We start from the raw sequence: 20,949 nt of genomic DNA, 5'->3' as shown, positions 1-20,949 counted from the left end.
TCTCGTTACATTTCAACACCAAGTTGAAGCCCCCCATTGGAACCTGTGTGCGTGCGGCATGACGAATGCCAAGGCAAGCTGAATCAGCGTGTGATTTTGAGAATCTAGGGGACAGTTGTCCTTTAAATGATGACTTGAGACTGACTGCTAAAGGTCCCTTGGCCAAGATGCCAGAGTTTGTTTTCTAAAGGTCTATTGACCAAGAGGCCCAGCTGCAGAATATCCAGCTCTCCCAGGAGGCAACCCTGGGAAGAGCTCCTCAGAAGGACTCAGGCAGCCTAGATGCCTTCCCAGGTACTACCCAATGCCTGCCATTCCCATTCCTCCTCTAGCACACCATTGCAGGCCAGCCACATTTCCCCCTCTGCTCCTTTGCAAGAGCTCTTTCTCAGAACAACAAGGCAGGGCTGAAACCAGATGCCCAGATCCTTCTGTCAGTCCCTTTCCATATCTTCTTTCCCAGCGACCACATAAAGCCATAAGGTCGTTTTGTCATGTTGTTCCTGAATGTGTTTAGATATGGTAGTTGTAATTTCTTGATACCTAGGGTAAGGTTGAATGGCAGACTCACTGGAGGAGTTTTCACTCGCATTCATGGTCTCCCCCGCTAGAGGGTACTCTGCTATTATAAAAGAAAGCACTCTGCTGAGGCTGCACAGTGACAGAAGCCCATGGTTTGGGTGGTAGGTGGCTATGTTCTGGAGCACCCATTTCTGTTCTGCCAGTTGACTTGCAAGTCATTCATTGAGAGCGAAAAGGCGCAGTAGAAATTTGGCTGTGCACCAAGGCCTGCCACAATAACCCTAAAAAGCCCAAAATCAGAGCAAGGGGAAAAGCAATTCACTTGGAGAAGACTATAGTGCCAGTCACAGTGTTCTCCTCTTGCAGGGCACTGAAGAAGGAACTCCATCACAAGGCTGTGTGACACACTGGGAGACCGAGGACACCTTGCTGTCTTGGCTGGCCATCATGTTATTAGTCTATGCTGTGTATTTCCTGTGATGATAAGAAAAGCCGCACAGGACCAGAGGGCAGGCAGGCATCCTTTGTAGTAAGCACAGGAAACTCAAGCCCAAGGTTTGTCAGCCTGCTTCTTCCCAATGCAATCCTCCCGGCTTGCCTTTGTCACCGGGGGCTCAGAGACCAGGCACAGCAGCCACGTGGTAAAAGAGCTCTTGCTCCTGAGAGCATCCCTGCTCCGCTGTCACTGGCAGCTGCAGGGATGCAGGGGAGGCAGAGCAGCCCAGGATACCCCACAGCTAGAAGGCAGCACAAATGGCTGCAGAGGGTATGCCCCTGCGCCAGCCTCTCCCAAGGGAAGTGTGTGCCTCCCAGACATGTGCATTGGAAACACAGACCTACTCCATCCCTTGTGCTGAGGAGCTTAGCAACACTTACAAAGGAAGCGAATATACAGGCTGAGCATACAGCTTGAGTGCAAAGACAGACTGCCCTATGCCCTCTCTGCCCTTCGTTTCCTGGTTTTGCTGCTGACCAAGCCCCACATTGCTAGCTACCAATCCAGTTACCAATTCATCCTTTGAAGTCAGGATGCCATTTGGGTCTCCCTGCTTGCCAGGAAAGGCTGGTGCTGCTCTGCAGTTAAGCTTGTGTGGCGAAAGGGTGCTCCCCTCACCATCGCCAGCTCCTCCAGCTGGCAGCGTGGGCAAAGCAGCAGCAGGCAGATTTCAGCCCAGCAAAGCAGGAGGAAAGGCATCGTGGGACAGAGCAATTACCTGGGAAAGCTGGGCCCTTTTCCTCGCATCCCTTAAATGGGAAGCTGGCATGTGCTAGGGACGGTTCAGGTTTTGTGCTTGTCTTCAGAGCGCTCCTCAGAGGCAATGGGAAGATTGGTGCCAGGGAGCCGCCAGCCAGACAGGAACTTCACCCTCTTTTCTTCCTGGAATCTGGTCAATCACTGATCATGGCAAACCGGCTGCAGGGTAGTGGCACGACCTTTGGCCAGCTTCACTGGTTGCCAGAGCTGGAGAAGAGCAGCACCCCTGTTTTCTTACCCCAGCAACAAAGCTTGGTGTTGCCCCTTGTGAGCTCCGTTTGCTGAGCTCCCCTATGAGTGCCATCAGAAGGACTTGCACTTCGCAAGGTGTAAATGTGGGATCTTCCCGGTAAGCAAAGGCATGGCTGGTGGAGAGGGAAGAAATGAGGGGCCACCGGCCCTGGCAGCCCCCATTCCTTTTCTCTTTCATGCTCTGATGCCTCCGTGGCTTGTGGAGCACCATGATAGGGACCAATACCGGGCTCCTCTGGGATGCTTCTTCCTCTAGACATGGCACAGAGGACTCGCAAGCAAGAGCAGATGACTCTCCACCAAGAAGGCAATGGGGAAACACCTGTGGATGCCACTGCCTCACCCCAGCTCACCAGAAAACCAAAGCTATAAATAAGACAATGAAAGGAGTCTCTGCAGAGGGCGGGTTTGGCTGAAGTCTCCTTTTGATGCTATCTTACAGGAAAATATGAGAATCAAGCAGCTTATACATTCTCTCTGTGTCTATTTATGAATTTGACTCTTCCCTCCATCAGGAGGAGCAGCATAATGTTTTAGGTTTCTTGCAGGTTTCCATGGGTTTACTCCTAGCCCAGACTTTGTAGATTGATCCATAAAAGGGCAAGGTGGACTCGAGAACATCCTTCTTGGCACCTCTGTTATGGGAAGGGGCTCCGTCCAGCTTCCCACTGGGCCCCACAGCACCAGTTTGAGCTGTAGGCAAAGAGCAGGGAAGTGTAACCAATGCACACCACTGTGTCAGAGCCTTTCCACAGAGTCCCTTGGGAATTTTCAGCTTCTTTCCCTTAAACTGACTCTACCAACTCCCTCCTCTGGTGCCAGCTCCCATCTCAGTCTCTTCCTTCCCAGACTCCAGACCTAGGCAGAAGGAATTGTCTCACCCCAAGGAGCAGTCAGGGGGTAGCATTTTGGGACCCACCTCTCTGTGATTTGAAGTGAACACTGAGGGGATTGCCAAGTGATGCTCCAGGGCAAACTCAGCAGCATGCCGTAGAGAAAGCCACAGCAACTCACTTACGCACCCTTTCCCAGGGTCAGAATTGCCAACAACATTCAGACGCTTTACTGGCAAACCGAAAACCCACAGCAAAAACAAACATCAGAGTTTCTTGCAGAAGCAACTTGAGACGACAAAGGGAGGGCAAGGACAAGAGAGGATGCAGCTAGTGCTGTGGAGGTCACACAGGGACTTTCCTGCGTTAGGAGGGCCAAAGAGCAAGTGGAAGGGGATACACTCAGTGCACTTAGGCAGTTGCAAGGAGACGCACACTTGCTGCTCCAAGCAAACACCCATCCCTAGTTAACACTAAGCAACCAACACACATATCACTGCAACATGGATCTTGCACCCCAGGTAGAGCAGACGGAGCAGAGCAGATCTGCTCCTTTCATCAGTTCCTGGAGCATGGCTGGAGATGGGAAAGCAGACCCAGGTGCAGGCACCAGTAGAAGGTCACATGCATAAAGAGCTTTGTGGAGGTTTATCTTCAGTTTCTTTCCTATTAGAGAGGGGAGGTGGGTGCAATCATCTTATATGGTGCCCACTTCTCCCCTTCTAGAAACCTTATTATCCAGGCAGCAAAATGCTCTCAGGTACTTTTATTGCAGCAACAACCTTTCCCTTCTGAATCACGCTGTGTTTTCACACAGGCAAGGATCCTACCAGCCAACTGCGTGCTGTAGGGCAAAGCATTGCCTCTACGTGCTCGCATACAAAATGCCAACATACAAGAAAGGCTGACCTCTACCAGGTCCTGGTAACAAGCTAGATTGTGGAAACAGAGTATGTTCAACTTCCTCCGTTGTTTCTCACATCCCTCCTCCCTGACTTTTCCTTTATTTTACGTAGCTCCTGAATTTTGCACACAAAAAGAAACTGGCTGGTTTTCCTCTTTTCAGGCATTTATCCAAGGCCCTGGAAGATGGGGTTGGTTGTTTACAAAGAACTATTCCAGAGGACTGCTTGTCCAAGCCAGACTGCAATGCTTTCAACTTCTCAGATAAAGCAGCGCGTTTGGACTGTAAGTACTGGAGAGTCTGACCTTAATTAATGCGTTCTGATTTTATGAAGGAACAAAAGTAAAGGCTGGAGAACTGCCCTAGGATTAAATTGTAAAGTCTGGATCCGCTCTGTTTCTCAAGCTTTAGCTTTGCTATTCCCACTGACGCCAAAGAGGAGAACTACAAGTGAAGAGAAGGACACTTCGTCATCAGTATTGCAGAACTGTTTTCTCTGCCTTTCTGTTGGTTCATGTTTCTTGTTCTCAGTGCTGCCAGAGTCCAAGGGTGCCCTGCTCCTGGTCACAGGCTGTAGATGATAAGATACAGAGGAAAGGAAATGTTGCCTCACACATAGCTGCAAGCCCAGGCACACTGGATTGCTGAATAAGATGGGCAGACATCATGCAGCTAATGCAGTGCAGACACACTGAGAGCAGGTTATCGCTGGCTGAAAAGGTTCACCCCCCTCATTTCCTGTTTACTTCAGTTAGGGTTATGGGGGTTTTATGCTTTTGATCAGAAACTGACTGGGGAATGTGACATGAGATACCCAGTGCCACCTCCCTCCCACAGCATCAGCTCCCAGCTATGCCCGGCCCTCTCCTTCCCTGGCTGCGTTACCCACGGCCAGCCTCATGTCACCATTCTCCTCCTTGTGTATAGGTTCTGGAATTTAGAGAGAAACCTGTAACAAAGAAAGATATTTCCTTTTACTCAGCCAATAGGCAGCTAAAACCCCCAAAATGAGCAGACTACAGCAGAGTCCATCTACAAAGAGCATGGACAGGAGTTCAGTGCTCCTTTCACACACAGCTTTATGTGAGCAAAGAAGAAAGCAGTGGATATATGAGAAGGCCCATTGTATGGCTTTCAAAATAGAGCCATTTCTGGTATACCAAGAGTGAAACCAAGAATATGTTTGATTTTTGTCTGCCTGGTTCGATATTCTCATTTATGAAAGAAGGAAAAGTGCACTCAATTAGTGCATTCTCTTATTTCAGGTGATTTGCAGGGGCTTAGTGCTGAAAACTGAATGAAAAAGAATAGGTTATATTTCCTTCCATGTCTAAATTCATAAGAAAATCTACTGGCATGGTATTTAGTGATGAATTATTTCCCCAGGGTTACGCAACAACGAAATAATGAATGATGCTTTCAACCTCCTCTCACCAAAACAAAGTTCCTTTTCTCTGTGTGGATGTAGACCCATGCCTCTGCCAGCACTGGGTTCAGCCAGTGCCTTGTAAAACATCTAAAGGCAGCATTTCAGCTTTATTTCAAAGACACATCTTCAGCAAGAGCTCCTGAGGTGATTCCTTTACACTTTACTGCCCTCTTAGAGCTGGGAACCTGGTACCCAGCAGAGGAAACCATCAACATGGTACTTGGTACATCTCTGAAACAGCCTGGCATGCAAAACCAGGAACCTGGGTATATTATACAGCATGAAGACCCTTTGTTATATACCTATATGTATAATATACAGCTTAAGAGGACACTGTGTTAAGGTCCTCCATGAGTTCAAACAAGCTGACTAATGTCAGGTTCAAAGGATCCCAGAGCTGAGAGGTGCAGGCTAAATAATCCCATTTGGTTTGCAGAGAGAAGCAGATTTCCCAGAGCCAGTCTTACCCACGTAAGAGGCAAGCAGGAGGGTGACATTCACACTTGCCCTTTCTACCTGTTAGGGGAAAATTATGCCCTGCATCAACACCACTGTTGCCCCTGGCTGGAAAAGCTGCAGTGACAGGAGGGGGCTTAAGACAGGGTTGGGGCAGTCCAACAACAGCCCAGACATGAGACAGGGAATGACCCAAGATTCCTTTGTCTGGCTGTTGCTGGGTTTTTTCCCTCTGGTTGTGGCAATATTAGCTCAGAGCATTCCTGTAGAGTAAACTTGGCAAATATGCTCTGTTTCCATTTCCTTACCTGCTTCATATCACTGCTATTGGAGCAGCACAATAATGCAATCTATTCCACTTGAATTCCCTACCAGTTTCGTTTTTACTTCTCAAGACCTATTCAAAATCCACAGCATTCCATAGCCTAGGTACTGCTTATTGAAACAAGTACCAAGTATACCTATCAACCCCTCTGAAATATCACCTCCAAAGGATTACTGCCAAACTGTTAACATTAATTAATTGTTAACAGAGACGGAGAAGCACAAGATGATCACAAGGAAACCTCAGAACAGTAGTTCGGATGTTACTCACCCACAGTAAAAACCTCTGATGCCCTCAGTCACCTGTTTGTTTGTTCCCTGAAAGGTGGTTTGTACCTATTTCATACTCCATTGCTTTTCCCAGCTAACAGCCAGTTGATTTCACATAGCCTGTGTGCTTATATATTTCTTTCGTTGCTGCATGAAGCCAAACTCCACAGCACTACCCTAAAGCAATTTATGGCGATGCATTTTAGTAGCTGGCTTTATACAGCATGAAGGTAAATAAAAGTATTGGCTTTAAGAGTTCTGACTTTTTATGTCATTTCCTGTTCTCATTCTGATACCGGGACAGACAGAGCGATTATGTTTAAGTTCTTTCATTAGGCTTCTGGTCCTATCGTGCTCATAAGCAGAAACCTAAAAAAGCTTTCACAGTTCAACATTGACCTAAATAGCCAAAGAAACCACAATGCCACACATATACGGACCCAGAACCCTGCTTTCCCTCACTCCACGTGCTCAGACTGTACAAATTAATAGGTAATCTCTGCAGTCTTCCTGGGTTTATACTGGTTTCTCACCAGCTTTGTGCCTTTCCCTATTCCCTCTGAAGATCCTTTTTTATTAACCACGTCCAGACTCCCTGTTTCTGTGAGAGACCCTTAACTTCTTTTAAATGAGAGGTATTAGTTTGAACATTAATGGAAACCTTGTTTTAGAACTCAAGCAGTCCTCTCCAAATGCCCCCCGAAGTGCAAGCACGGATGCTGATGAGTGGTAAGGGCTGACGCCGCTCAGCCTCTTCAGCAGCATTGCCAAGGGATGAGCCTTGTCCTCTTACCTGCACCCTGTCCTCCACAAACCACCAACCAAGGGGATAAAACCTGCTTCTGCCCTGATCCCTTTCCCTCTCACAGGAGGAGGAAATTAAGCTGCAATGGCGGGAAAGCTTGGACAAAGTGCAGCTTCCTCCTTTGACGATTATGGGGATCAGGAGAGAAATTCCTGATTGCAATGGTTGCAGCCAGTTCCCTTTTCCACACACTCACCAGCCGTGCTATTACCAAGCATTAGGCAGCCCAAAAAGGCATTTAATGACAAGGACTTACTCATTCTCAACTTACACAGTCGCTTTCATTTAGGCTACTTGGGTTTCTGACTACAACTCAACCTGATTCATCCGGGATGCACATTTGAAATAGATGGGTGAGGAAAATCCAGATGACACGCGCTTACTCCAGGAAGCCAGGAGGAGAGGAACCAGCCTGCACCACATGTCTTAATGCTTCCCACAAAACCTCACCCCATGGGCAACCTCATTTCTCCGTCCTGGGTCTATAAGGAAAGTTTTCATGGGCATAGGATTTCAGGGAATTACCTATGGGTTATAAGCAATGAATCCTAGCAGTAAACAATGTTTGTTGCCCCTGTACTAGTACAGCTTCCCATTCGCAGCCTCCAGCCCCTCACTTCCCACTGCACTCACGTTCCACTGCACCATGACACACACAAAACCCACCAAGCAGCCTGCTGCCCCTCCAACTGCCCTTTTATTTCCCTACTGCCTCATGCAGGCAGGTGGGATGCCTGGGAACACATCTGTGGTGGATTAGGGGGGTTAAAAAGGGGGCTGTGGAAATCACAGGGAAAAGTGGGGGGGAAGCATCTCTGTGCCCTTTGCTTTTACATTATTTACCTTACTTTCTAGGAAAGGCTGGTGGAAGTTGGAGTTGGCAATTTCCTCGTGCCTAAAGAGTCCTGGCTTGGACTGTCTCTCCAGGTGCCCAGGTTGCATGTTCAAGCTGGTTGCAGTCACGGCCTGATCTCTCGTGCCCATTGGGGAGCAGGTTCATCACCCTGAAGCTCGCGTAGCACAGCCATGGGTTTTCCGCACCCTGGCTCATCATGGGGCTCTACTTTGGCACCTCCGAGGCCAGCACCCCTACAAGATGCTGCCCTGTTTCAGGCAACCCACCACCCAGCTTTGAGCTTGCAACGGTAAGGAAAGGAATGAACATAACATTCAAACCCTCGGAAAACACAACACGTGAGTTTCATTACACAGATCCAGGCAGCCACCCTGAGTCTCAAATAAATACTTCACAGCTTTCTTTTCTCCTACAAAACAGGATATTACGGTGTTACAAAATAAATATCTATTATAGACAGTCTTTTGTATTCCTCTTGGAATGAGTCACGGCAGGTTTGCTTGGAAGCCTGAGGTTCTGTTGGAAGAAGCTCCTCTCTCGCATGCGTAGGGAGAGCAGCTGCTCGGGCGTTCAGTGGTGTGCCAGGGCTGGGGGGGCACTGCTGGGGCCTGCCTGCCCGCAGCTCTGTGCTGCCCACACTTCTTGGCCTTGCTACAGGCAGGAAGGACCTAACAGAAGAGAGGTTGTTGGGGTTTTTCCTTCTTCAAAATGTATGGATATTTAAAGCGTGGGGGAAAAGGTCCTGGCTATTTGTGCTACCAAACAGGTCCTTGCGTCTCTCTGTGCGAGAGACTGAACTTTCCCCCTCACAACCGTCCCCAGTAGTCTCCAGCTTGGACCTCGAGGCACGATGCCCATTGAAGACATGTATCGCATCTCTTCCCACTGCTTTTTCCTCCTCCAAACCCTCCATCAGATGCCAGGGTTCACCCTCTGGGCATAGCCCACGAGGAGGATGAGGTGCCTTCAGCATAAAAGTGGGCTGAGTTTTCTGAAACGATGCAGCCTCTTTTGGCTTACCCCCACCTCCATCTTGCACCCTTCATCCCCTGCATCGGGACAGCCAGCAGCAGCTCAGCACCGCAGCACCCTGGGCTTTCCTCAGAGGGCCATGCTCTTCCTCTAAGACCCCATTTTGTCTGAGATGTGTCCTTGGAGCTGCTTCCTTCACAAGCTGCACCGGCCATGCGAGGGGGAGGTTATTTTAGGAGATGCAAAAGAAGGGGGCGAGGGTACGGCCACTGCTTGCACAACTGTTTTGTGCATAAATGTGGTAATAGAGCAATGCTGAACTCACAGCATGCCTTGCCGTTGAGAAAGTGGACAATCTGTAGTTGTCATCACAGTTGCGTACCTATGGGCCTGGCTCAACACCTTCAGGTTTCCCCTTCGCAGCATGCTGCTATCCAGCCGGCTGGCTGGGGGCTATTCCCTTTGTCCCTGTCCAGCTCAGGGCAGCATGCATCCTGCCCTGGTGTGGCTGAGCAGAGCTGGATCCTGGCATCAAGCCCTGCCACTGGTGGAGGTAAGCCCAGCAGCACCCTGGGGGAAGGCAGACCTACCCAGCATGGCCACGCTGGGTTTCTGTCTGGGCCATGTAAGTGCCTGAGGCAACAGTGGAGGAAGCAGCCAAGGAGGAGGAGGGAAGTCAGGGGGACCAGGACCCCCACTGCAATGACAATGGCAGGTGCCACGCTGCTATCCCGGCTGTCCGGACCTGTGGGGAAAGCAGCGGATACTCAGTCTGTGCATGAAGACAATAAAAAACCCCAGACCCATTTCAGACGTCCCTTGGCCAGTCCCTGGAGTGAGACGAGGTAGATAGGGGCACTTGGAGCAAATACCAGCATGCACACAAGTGGCGCTGCCAGCAGACCTGTCCTTGGGGTCTAACGCATCACCCAGCCCCTCCGAGCTACCCAAAGCCAGCACACGTGGATGGTGTGCCAGGCTACATGATAAGGAAACCCTGCGAGTCCTCAAAAGAGGCAGGGAGGCTGAGGCATGTCGGGGACCCGATGGGCAGTAAGACATTGCATGCCATCACCCAGGGTACCTACATGTTCCCTGGCGTCCCTTCTATCCCTCCCAAGGCTGCTCTTCCAGGTGCCTTCCCCATCTGCCCATGGACCTCTGAGGAGTTTCCTGCTCTAACCCAGGAGATATTTAGTGATTCCCTCCCCAGTCCAGGGCAGGAGCAGGATTACACACTGACCCTGCACCAGGCTGTCCGTGGGCAGAACCAGGGTCACATTTAGAGAGGGGTGTTGGATCTCGCAGGTGATGGGGTATTCCTGGAGGATTTTGGAGTAGGTGTGGGTGAAATTGCTGATGACAGCCACGGTCTGGTTGCCAAGCTGGACGCGGTACTCCCTCGGTTTCTGCTGCAGGACGCTGGGAAGGTGCCAGGTGATTTTTGGAGCTGGTTTTCCTATTGCTGAGCAGCTCATCCCCACCACTTTCTCAGAGTCCTCAGCTTGGTCTGGGCTGCGTATAAGCTTAGCCTCCACTTTGGGGTCCGAGATGGCTGTAAAACACAAAGTGACAAAATCCACTACATTCTGCTCACATTTGAGCAAAGAGCAAATGTATTTACCATTATCTTGGTGGCCAACCTTGATATCTAATCTTACCTCCCCCTTCCCATAACTGTGGCTGTGACAAACACAAAAGTGATCAAGCAGCGGTCTGGAAATGAATCATAGAATCACAGAACACTTAAGGTTGGAACGGACCTTAAGATCATCCAGTTCCAACCCCCCTGCCATGGGCAGGGACACCTCACACTAAACCATGTCATCCAAGGCCTCATCCAACCTGGCCTTGAACACCGCCAGGGATGGAGCATTCACAACCTCCCTGGGCAACCCATTCCAGTGCCTCGCCACCGTCTCAGTAAAGAATTTCTTCATTATATCCAATCTAAGAGCTCAGACAAAACAAAGGACAAGAGGGTAGAAGCGTCTGTGTTTCAGTTCTGTTATTCAGTTCAAATGTTACGCAGTTCAACACTTCAGCATCCCAACATCCCAACTGGCAAGTAGTGATTATGGATGAGTAAAAAGCAACAGGTCGTGAAATCATGAAACCACACGTCCTTCTCCCTCTGAAAGGGCTAAGCTGCTTCAGTGAGCCAAAAGTCTTGTCCTTTTCTCTTAAATGTACCTGCAGGATTAGCTTTACTGCTGTTTTAGATGTAGAGGCTCGTGGGGAAAAGGACTAGATGCATCTGCTTATGCAAGACAGGAACAGTGAAGTTGTATGTGGTTACACCACAGGATTTCACCTGTGAAGGTTCTGTGCTTGTTCATCTCTTCCCTCTAGTGCTGGGTTTTGGGGGCATCATGGTATCCCTTAAAACCTTCATTAAAGATCATTTCTTCTGAACTTCTTCTCACCCTGGAAGATTTGTGGATGCTGTTACATTTAGTCTTAGCAGGAAGGATGAACTGTAGGCATCATTCATGCTTACTCACTCCCATGAGGCCTGCTTGCTGATTCCTATCTGTACCAATTGTATTTGCAAGGACTAAAGAAAGGGAGGAGTACAAGAAGCTGTTTTCAAAATGGGTAGAACTCGAGGGGAGATCTGAACACATAAGGACACCTCTATCCAAGGACATAAGGACACCAATCTAACCCAAGCCCCTGCTCAAAGCCATTTTCTTAGTTTGCTCAGGCCAAGCTCTATAAAGGCATGTAGCTCCATTTGGGAGAGCAATCCATAGGTTTCTGTATGGGAGCTCACCAGCCTGCCTTCTACTTCAGTGCATGTGCTGACAACAGAGGGGTCCAAACTGCACTACTTCTAAGTCCCTGTTTTTGAGAGTATTAGGGGAGCTTTTACCATTCAACTGCAGAGGTGATTCTAGTTTCATTCAAGTCTGAGTTAATATGAATGCCCTCTGTATAAAAGTCTCTATCACTGTACCGAGTAGTATTCCATATTACTATTTACATAGCAAAAGTAACAATGGTGAATGCAAATGAACATTTTTGTTAATATATGACTATCACTTAGTGATCCTGCTTTTAAATGAACAAATTAAATCTCTTTATTCTTCTTAGGAAAAAATGATATTATTTTCTTTGGGGAGGTAAATTAAGATCTGCATATGAATGAATAGACACCAAATGATCCTTTGAAAGGAGTAAAAAGTTTGTGCCACGTGCATAATGGCATCTATAACATCATGATACAGTTCCAAATGCAACCTCACAATTATCTGGATCCTCCAAGCCATTACTAGCAGAGGGTGAAAGCAAGACATTGTATACCACCAGTTTTGCTTTTTTCCCCTCTTCTTTTACGTCTAGACCTTATTTATTTACTACGGTTGTGCCAACCTAAGGAAAAAAAAAAGTAGGTATTTCTCTTATTTTGCATCACCCATAGACAGAAACTCAAACCCCCCCCATCAGTGTTGCTCTGAGAGCAACAAGAAAAGCACGTAGGGGGATTTCGGCTGGAACTTCTCAAAATCTCCCATGTATTAAAAGACAAGTGTCACAAACACTTTATGTTTTGATTAGTAAATGACTTCTGAACTTCTTCTTTCGCTCACAAGACGCACAAAAATAACACATCCACAGCAGTAACTTCAAAGATTAGCTTGCAAAATCCAGAACCTCTAAAGGAAAGCTGTCAAAGATGTTTCCGGAAGGGATGAGAAGAATTGTCCAGTGTCAGAACCATGCACTCCACGTCTGCTCTTCTACTGACTAAGCAGTCCTTTCTCTTGTCACATTGGACCCCAAGGAATGATAGTCATGCGAAAATAAATCACGTCGGGTTGAGCTTCCTCTTAGTGTCTGTAACAGATGCACAGTCAAAACCTGGAAGTGCCTGCTTTTGCGGCAATGTCCCGCTACACTGTTGGTTAGCGTGTGCCCATTGCTGGTGCTCGATGCATACGTTTCAACTAACTCCTTCTTTTGCCTTAATCAAAATATATGCTTCCGGTGAAAAAGTACCCGCAAGAGATGTGCAAGTACTTGCTTTAGTAGCTCTTGCAGAGCAATAATGCAGATGTTCCCAAATTCAAGCTGTGGCAGTGTTCCCAAGTATTTGGAAAAGGAACTTGCTAGTGAAGTACATCAGCTTTGACTTCCTGTAATGACCATATTTAATGAAAGGGGGACTGTCAGGCCATGATGTTCTTTTCATTTTCATGGCTTGACAGTGGTCTTGGAGGGACTGATAAAAACATGTAGGAATTACAGTATGCCTTGTGATGACAGACAGCCTTTTCCAACTCTGGGTGTTCACTGTGCCACATTTTCCCTGTCTGAGATACAGCAATGGTATTTCTTTGCTGTGCTCAAGACTTCCAGGTGAATGGTGCATACAATGAAGGCAGAAAGCCTCTGAAGACAGCCCAGCAAATACCCCAGGGAATTTTGTCTTGCCCTTTCTCACGTGGCACGTCACCCTCTCCATGCTCACACCCTCTCCATTCTCTTGGGTGATGAAGGCTGGCAAAACATTTCTGAAGCAAAACGGAGGGGAAAGAGGAACAGGCTGTTCAAAAGAGACCCTCCAAGCACACTTGAAACTCTTCGGCTCCAAAAAGGGTTTTGTTACAGGGTAGGAGATTTCTGCTTTCTCTTCAGTTTGCTGTGTTCAGCCAGGCAGGTCTGAGGTTCCTCCACTCATACCCTTTTCTTTTCTCAGTGCTGTATCCAGCTCTTATGCTGTTTCACTTCCCCTCATCACGCAGCGATGGTGCCCATCCTGGAACAGCCCCTCTTGTGAAGCCTGCTGTAATCGGGCAATTACCAGCTTGTAAACTCCCTGGTAGTCCCCTCTTGAGGACAAAGACATGGCAGCATTTCATTTTCAGCTGGTGACTCTGGCTTGCTCATCTCACCCTGCATCCCTGAGTCTTGGGAGATTCCTGCTGCCTTCACACTCTGTCCCTGGGAGTCATAGAATCATAGAAATCCTCTGCCACAAAAGTCCTCCGGGCAGGTTCAGGCAAGTGGTTCCCATCATTATAAGCTGGGAAATAAGGGAGTAAGACTGTGGCTTTTAAGTAGGGTCACATAAAACAGCTACAATGAAATACACCATATGTGAACCGAAATCTCCTGTCACGGTGCTGAGAACTGATTTTATCCACGGTGACTTTCCAGGATATGTTTGCTAAAGCACATTTCAGAGAGAGGCCTCCATGACCCCCATGAGCCAGCCCCTGGCACTGGTCCATAGCCCACGTTGGTGAAGCAGGAGCAGTGACCTCCTCACCCCTGCCCACAAGAGAAGTAAAAACCCTTCTCAGTTGATGTGCTTTCATATGAGATGCAGGAGGAGATGCTCATGGGAGGGTGTGTAGCAGCAGCAGAACACCTGATTTTAAAAGCGGTGCTCTGCTACAGGATGAATCATAGCCACCAGGCTGGTGATTTGGGCAAATATTTCTCCCACTTGGGTGAAAATACCCAAACCAAACACAACAAATTAACTCTGTGTTTAGATTTACATGACAAACAAGCTCCGCAAGGCACTTCTATGTTTTCTTGTAATTTATAACCAGTGTTTACCCTCTGAATGACTTGATTCAGAGCTGGTTGTCTTTAGGAACACCTTCGTATTGATATCTGAAATATTGAGTTAATATTTGTCCTAATTTCTCTTTTCTGCTCTAGGAGCTTTCCCAATAGGCAGGAAAAAGACCTTTTGTTCCAGACTTGGTTTTCCCTTGTATCGCCCTCTACTTTCTTTCCTTATTGCTTAAGGCATCTTTTGCCTATGAACCAGGGGCATCTTTTTTCCCCACACAAGACTTCTGTCACTTGGGTATGTTTGGGCATATATGTCCGTGTTTTTGTCAGCAGAAGGTACTAGGGATAAACAGAATCCTCTGCAGGGGTCATACCATCAGCAGCAGGTCCCAGATGCTGATATATCCCACATGGGAATAGATCTTTGGCCAGCATCCCCACCGCAGACTCACAGATGAGAAAGTCAGGAGCCAACAGGGTGCCCTCAGAGCATGGTCAATGTCTCAGCATTCTCACTGACAGAAAACCAAGACCCTTCCTCGAAAGATAAAAAGCTTTTCAGTCTTGTTCCGTTTGAGTTCATCTCTTCCTTTCTACGTCAGCTTGTACTTGCTACTTGACAGCATCGTATGCAGGTGTCAAATATTGCCACCTTGACTCATGAGTTGTTTTGTCTCCCTTCTTGAAGCTAAGCAATGTTGACCTGCACAAGATATTCATGTGGCAAATCCCATGAGCTGCACTGTATTTCTTTATTTCAGCCTTTTCGGTGTTTTACCTGCCTTTCCTGAGCCCAGCCTAACTACTGTCATTTTTACTATAGTTTTGAAGCTATACTCTGCAAAAGCCTCTCTACCTTTTGAATACGTTGAATTATTTTAAGACCCAAAGCAGAGTAAGAAAGGAAGGTGCCCGATTTCCAGGCTTAGGAGGTGAGAGCAGCAGTGAAAGGAAGCAGAGGAGCACAGGGTTCATGGTTGTGGCAGGCCAGCCGCCAGCACAGCACACGGCCAGGGAAACTTGGAGGAAGTCATGGGTTACACGTCAGCTTTGGGATCTCATTGCTGTTGGTTTAAAGGGGAAGACAATTAAAGAACTATTTGGACAGTTGGCTTCCCCAAGGAGGTAAAACCAGGCAGGAAGCTGAGCCACCTTTCTTACAGCAACTTAGCAATGACTAGCAGTCAGGGAAGGGCTTTTAGTCAGGGAAAACAACTTTCCCATCAGATGACAGCCCATAAGCAATTATGACGCCTTACCGTAAACCTTGAGACACATCCTGCCGGTGAGAGCCCCGGAAGGGAACGTGTTGAAGATGCACTTGTAGCATCCTTCATCTTGGAGGATAACTCCATGAAGTGAGATGGCCGAGGCTCGTAACTCTCTGTGGGCAAAGCTCACGTGGCCGACGTAGCCCTCCGCTATCTTTTGGCCGTTCATCGCACTGTAAGTGGCTATGTTGTCTTCAGCCCCATCCGTCTCCTTCTGCCAGGTCACCTGTAGCACGTCTTCTTTCGTGACTGACTGGCATGCAAATGTAACGTTTCCTCCTGCCCGAACTGACTGGACCTTTCTGTGCATCACCTGCACAGAGCCTGCGGGAGAAGCAGGTACTGCACTCAGCGTTTCTTGCCACCATTCTGCAGAGGCCCCCCACAACCCCTTGCCCTCACTCCTGAGCAGAGCAGCTCTGGGCAGCCTCTCTGCCCCTCCATGCAGGGAATAAAACAAAAAAGCAGCTCAAAATAGGTGCCCTGAGAGCTTTTCTAGACCTGACACCTCTCACACAAAGCATCTCTCCAGCCTGATGCCTGTGCTGCAGAGAGCACTAAGAGGAAGGCAGCACTGATGCTGGAAGCAACTGATTTCTATCTGCTAGGATTTCTATCCCACTGGCACGTGCGGAGATGTTCCCTAAACATTCAGCTGTGCTTATGATCAAACAGCCATCGGCGCGTTACTGCTCTCCGAGCACTCCTGTGACACAGAGAGAAGCAAATCAGTGAAGCTGCTAAAAATCACTATGTGTATCACTGTACATTGTGCATCCATTCTTGTCAGAGACTGACCGGAGAACAGAAAGCCAGCAGGAAAAAGCAAGGCAGGGAGGACCACAGGCAAACTGCCTGTCTCAGGCTTCAGGTGGTGCGGCTGGAGAGCAGCTGAGACCTTGCTGAAGGCCCACAAACAGAGTTCACAGCATAAACACCATGATATTAAAGATCTCCGGGGAAGAAAGGAAACCATCGGTCTCCTCTGACAATTCACAGACACACGTGCAAAAACTGTTAAGGGGAGAAGCAAGCAAAGCGGATGCTCCCAGGTTTGACAGTTCAGCTCCATGGTCCTCTCAAGGTAACAGGTTTTCAAGTTGATTTGTGTACATCAGCATGGGAAGAGAGGAATCAGCAGGACAGTTACAGCACTGAAACCAGAAAGTTCAGCTTACAAGCAAGGGAAATATCTTTGGGGTTCTAAGGGGGAGTGAGGCTGTCTGCAGTGCCCGAGGTACGCTTGGCTAACCTACCTGATGAATCTCTCTCAGGTCCTGTTCCCTCCATGGCTGCGGCCATGGCTAGGCAGAGCTCTGTTAGAGACCAAGAAGCCAGCTCTGAAGCTGTGCCAGTCATATTACTTGTCAGAGCTCAGTAGTGCCATAGGCAGAATACAAACCATGACCATGGAAGCTAGTCTGAAACAAACTCAGGCTTTTCTACATGATTTTTAATTACAAACAAACAAAAGTAACACACATGGGCTTTTAGTGACCTGAGCAGATGCCTACAAGCACCATGCTCACCACTACACGTAGTTCTGTCCCGACTAAAGCAAATCAGTGCCATACTCTGAGCCAAATCACAGCAACAACAGGAGATGAAATCAAACTCCAGTCATATGGGCCATTAGGAACATTTGGAAAATTGCCTCACTTATGATTTGCTAATTGCAAGAAATTCATAAATTCAGCTTATAAATGCAGTGGTGGTAAATTAATTAGAGGATGCCACCAGTGCCACCGGCAGTGACATGTCTGAAGCTCCATACAAGCAGTGCGGTCCCTGCAGTGCCCTGTCACCATTGGGCTTGCCTCAGGGGATGCGAAGTGGGGACTGCAGCACTTAACAGCACAGCAGCCGGCTGGCAGGGCCACCGTGGTCCCTAAAGCTGTTACAGCAAAAAGACAGGCAGACAGACAAGGAGTTACCTGAAGCAAAGGCCCAGATGCAGGAGAGGAGCAGAGAAGCGACCATCATCTTAGCTGTGCGCTCAGCGAGACGAGAGGGCGACTGATCCATTGAGAGCAGCTTCCTCTTTTTTATACGCTTTGCTCTCACTCTTGGGACATTCCCCCTCCCCTCACATACGGTAAAAGGCACCTCGTAAAAACCTCCTTCTCCTCCGGCACTCAGCTGAATAACAAAACTTTCAGAGGACATGACAACAAATGACAGAGCCAGAAACCAAAGATTTCCCAGCTGGGCTGCACACAGGCAGGGGTAATGGGTTACAAAGCGGGGTTTTTCACAAGTGCCTTTTCCATAAAGTGATGTTTTTGCAAGTGCCTAAATACAAGCTCAGGTTTCTAGGCTGGCTGAGCACCCAGCATCGGTGAGGCAGGCGGAAAGGCCACCCTGACCTGAGCTCAGGGAATGGAGCTGTGGTCAAGAGTCACGCTGCTATGAGTGGTACAAATGTCCCCATCAGAGGGCCCAGTTAAGGATCTGCACCCCGTCGGCAAATCAGTGGAGACCCTGGAGCTGCTGATGCTGCTGTAACACAACTCTTTCCAGGTAGGGAGACCAGGGCAAGCCAGGCACCCAACTCAGGACCTAGGTCATAAGTTGCTCCAGGGAAAAATCAGAGCCTGTCCCTCTCCTCCAGCGAGGTTTCCCCCATCTCTGCAGGTCCCTTGGGAAGACAGGGCTGCCGTCCTAGAAGCACGCCCTTTGCTCTCCATTCTCACCTGAGATAACAGAAAAAAAGCTCACACAGCAATTCTGAATCATTGGGTTTGTGCCTTTTTGCCTTGTCATTTTTACATCAGGGTTTCTCTTTTCCTGCCGGCTGTGATCACGTTGCTGAAACCAATGAAACCCTCACCCCACGGGTTGCTTATTCACCGCACAGCGGGGCAGCTAGCCTGCTAGACCTCATTTGCTAACCCAACTTACACTGGCAAAGAATATTTCATGCTCCTGATTTATGGCTAGGATTTCCTTCCGTGTGTTTTCTTGTAGTCAAATTGCCACAAAGATTAATCTCGAATCATGCAAATAGGTTGGGGGAACCCAAAGGGCCCAAAGCATGACATAACAAAAACAATCTCAATGATGCTTACACATACACAGTTAATTTTCTCCTCCCAAGATACAATTAATTAATTAGTCTGAAAATAAAAACATCTTAACTATCAGTATTCCCTTAAAGAAACAATCTGCGTGTGCTTTTGAATAGGTTCAAGTCATTTCTTCATGTTACTCTCTTTTCCCTTTGCAGTATCACATCTTGTTTTCCTTTCCTTGTGTTATTTTCATAGTTGCATTTTCCTGCAAGATTTCCAAAAGGACATTTTGGCCTGACCCAAATGTGAAATCAATGTGGGGTTTGCCAGACCATTTTAAAGCTATTGAGCAATGCAAGTATCTATCTCCAATGGGCTCTGGACCAAATCAGAAGGAAAAATGCCAGCCTTGAAATGGAGATTCAGAAGCAAACATTGGATTTCTGATTGTCAGCCTCTCAGAACTTCCAAAACTGAAAATAGACAAATAAGAATATTGACAGGAGATCTGTCCACAAGCTTGCAGACGCTGCTGCTGAAATCCTCATGGCTAAACTTCACCACTTAGTGATCACAAAGGGAACTGCACTCGATTTAAAAAGCCATGCAAGCCCCAGTTGATGTCTTTTTCTGTTCATAGAAAATGTTCTTGTCAGCTTTAAACACTTTGTTTTCTACCAGAAACACTCTAATCTTCCAAAAGTCCTTCCAAACAACCTGGGTTGAAAACCTGGCTGCTGCTACAAGCAAACACCTTTTAATAAAGAGCAAACCTTCAGTCTTAGCAACGTCCAAACAAAGGACAGAGATGGCTATTGCAGTGTAAAAACGTGTTGACTTTACACTGTTTACAGCATCCCTACCTGGTGATAATGAACCACGTATGCTGGCTGCTCCTTCCAGGCTCTGCCTCTCCTCTGGCAGCTCCTGATGTCACAGGGAACCTGGACATGCAGGGGCCTCCTTCTGAGCCCATGAGCTTGGGCACTTGTATGTGCATCTCCTCTTTCTGACATCCCCCTTCCTTTAGGGACTAGCCAACATCAGCATTTGATTCATTGCTTGAAATGTGAAGCAGGCAGGAATGTGAGGTGCATCCATTAACCCCACCACTTATTTCAACTTTGTGAGTGTGTCTTTATTCAGACTGTTCCCGATCTGCTCATCTTCACATAGACTTTGGGTGGATTAAAGCCCTCTTCCTTGCTTCTCAGTCAGATCTCATGCTCTCCCACTTCAGCTGCACAGCAGCTTCATCTATGAGAACAGCACACCATGGCTAAGCTTCAGGCGCTTTCCAAAGCCAGTGAAAGCCTTGGAATAAATTAGGCACAAGATAGTTATGAAACCACTGCTTGAAAAACCCAGTGATTCACATTGTCCCCTTCCCTTCTGCTGCACTAGGATGGTGTCTCTAGTTCCCAGTAAATCAGAAAAGGACATACAAGAATTAGTTGCACAGTCATTAAATGACAACATTTCCACACAGCCCAATGATATCAATAAATGATATCGATAATATCAATGATATCAACTAACGATATCAATAAATCACAAAGTAGAACTTCCAGAAAAAGCTGGCTATCAATAGAAACCACTAAGGCCCAATTGTAGGATAAAACATTGCTTTATCAACCATCAGTCTAAAGCTTTCTTTTTTCAACTATCCAAACCAAGATGAACAACTGGGTAGCTGCCTACCTTCTCAGCAGGATTCAGTGACACCTCTCAAAGCATTGCCTGTAAAGAGAATGAGAGCAGAGGGAAATGGTTTCATCCACTGCTAAGTTGTAGTGACTTTTGGAGTTAGGTCTGTCAGTACTAGTAGTAGGTACCACTATAGGGAAGCAGCTTGTTGAATGCAATTGAACAGGCCTGGCACTTTATAACACGTTCATAAATAATGCCTGTGTATTGCAAATCCCTCTGCATCTTGGCTGGATTTGGAGAGCTGCAGGACACTGAGGTAAAGATGGTACACATGTCTACTGACATAAGCTCCAGCCCCTGTCGCTGCATCAGGGCTGGCTGCAGCAGGAGGGATGCTGCAGGACCAGGTGATGCTCATCTGGGCAGGGTGTCACAGACAAAGTGTCACATTTGTGCATAAGTTTTAGACCAGAGGGCACAAGGGTAGTTTGCATGCAGCCGTGGCTGTTTATCCTTGGTCACGCTTCACTCAGAGGTATTTGATCTGTGACCTCTTCCTAAGCTGGACTCACTCCCTCTGCTACCCCACTGCTGTGTCAGCTGCAGT

Source organism: Psittacula echo (assembly GCF_963264785.1).
Source record: "Psittacula echo genome assembly, chromosome: 3".
In the NCBI taxonomy this organism is placed as follows: domain Eukaryota; kingdom Metazoa; phylum Chordata; class Aves; order Psittaciformes; family Psittacidae; genus Psittacula; species Psittacula echo.
The sequence above is the reverse complement of the archived record's forward strand: the minus strand, read 5'-3'. Positions refer to the sequence as shown.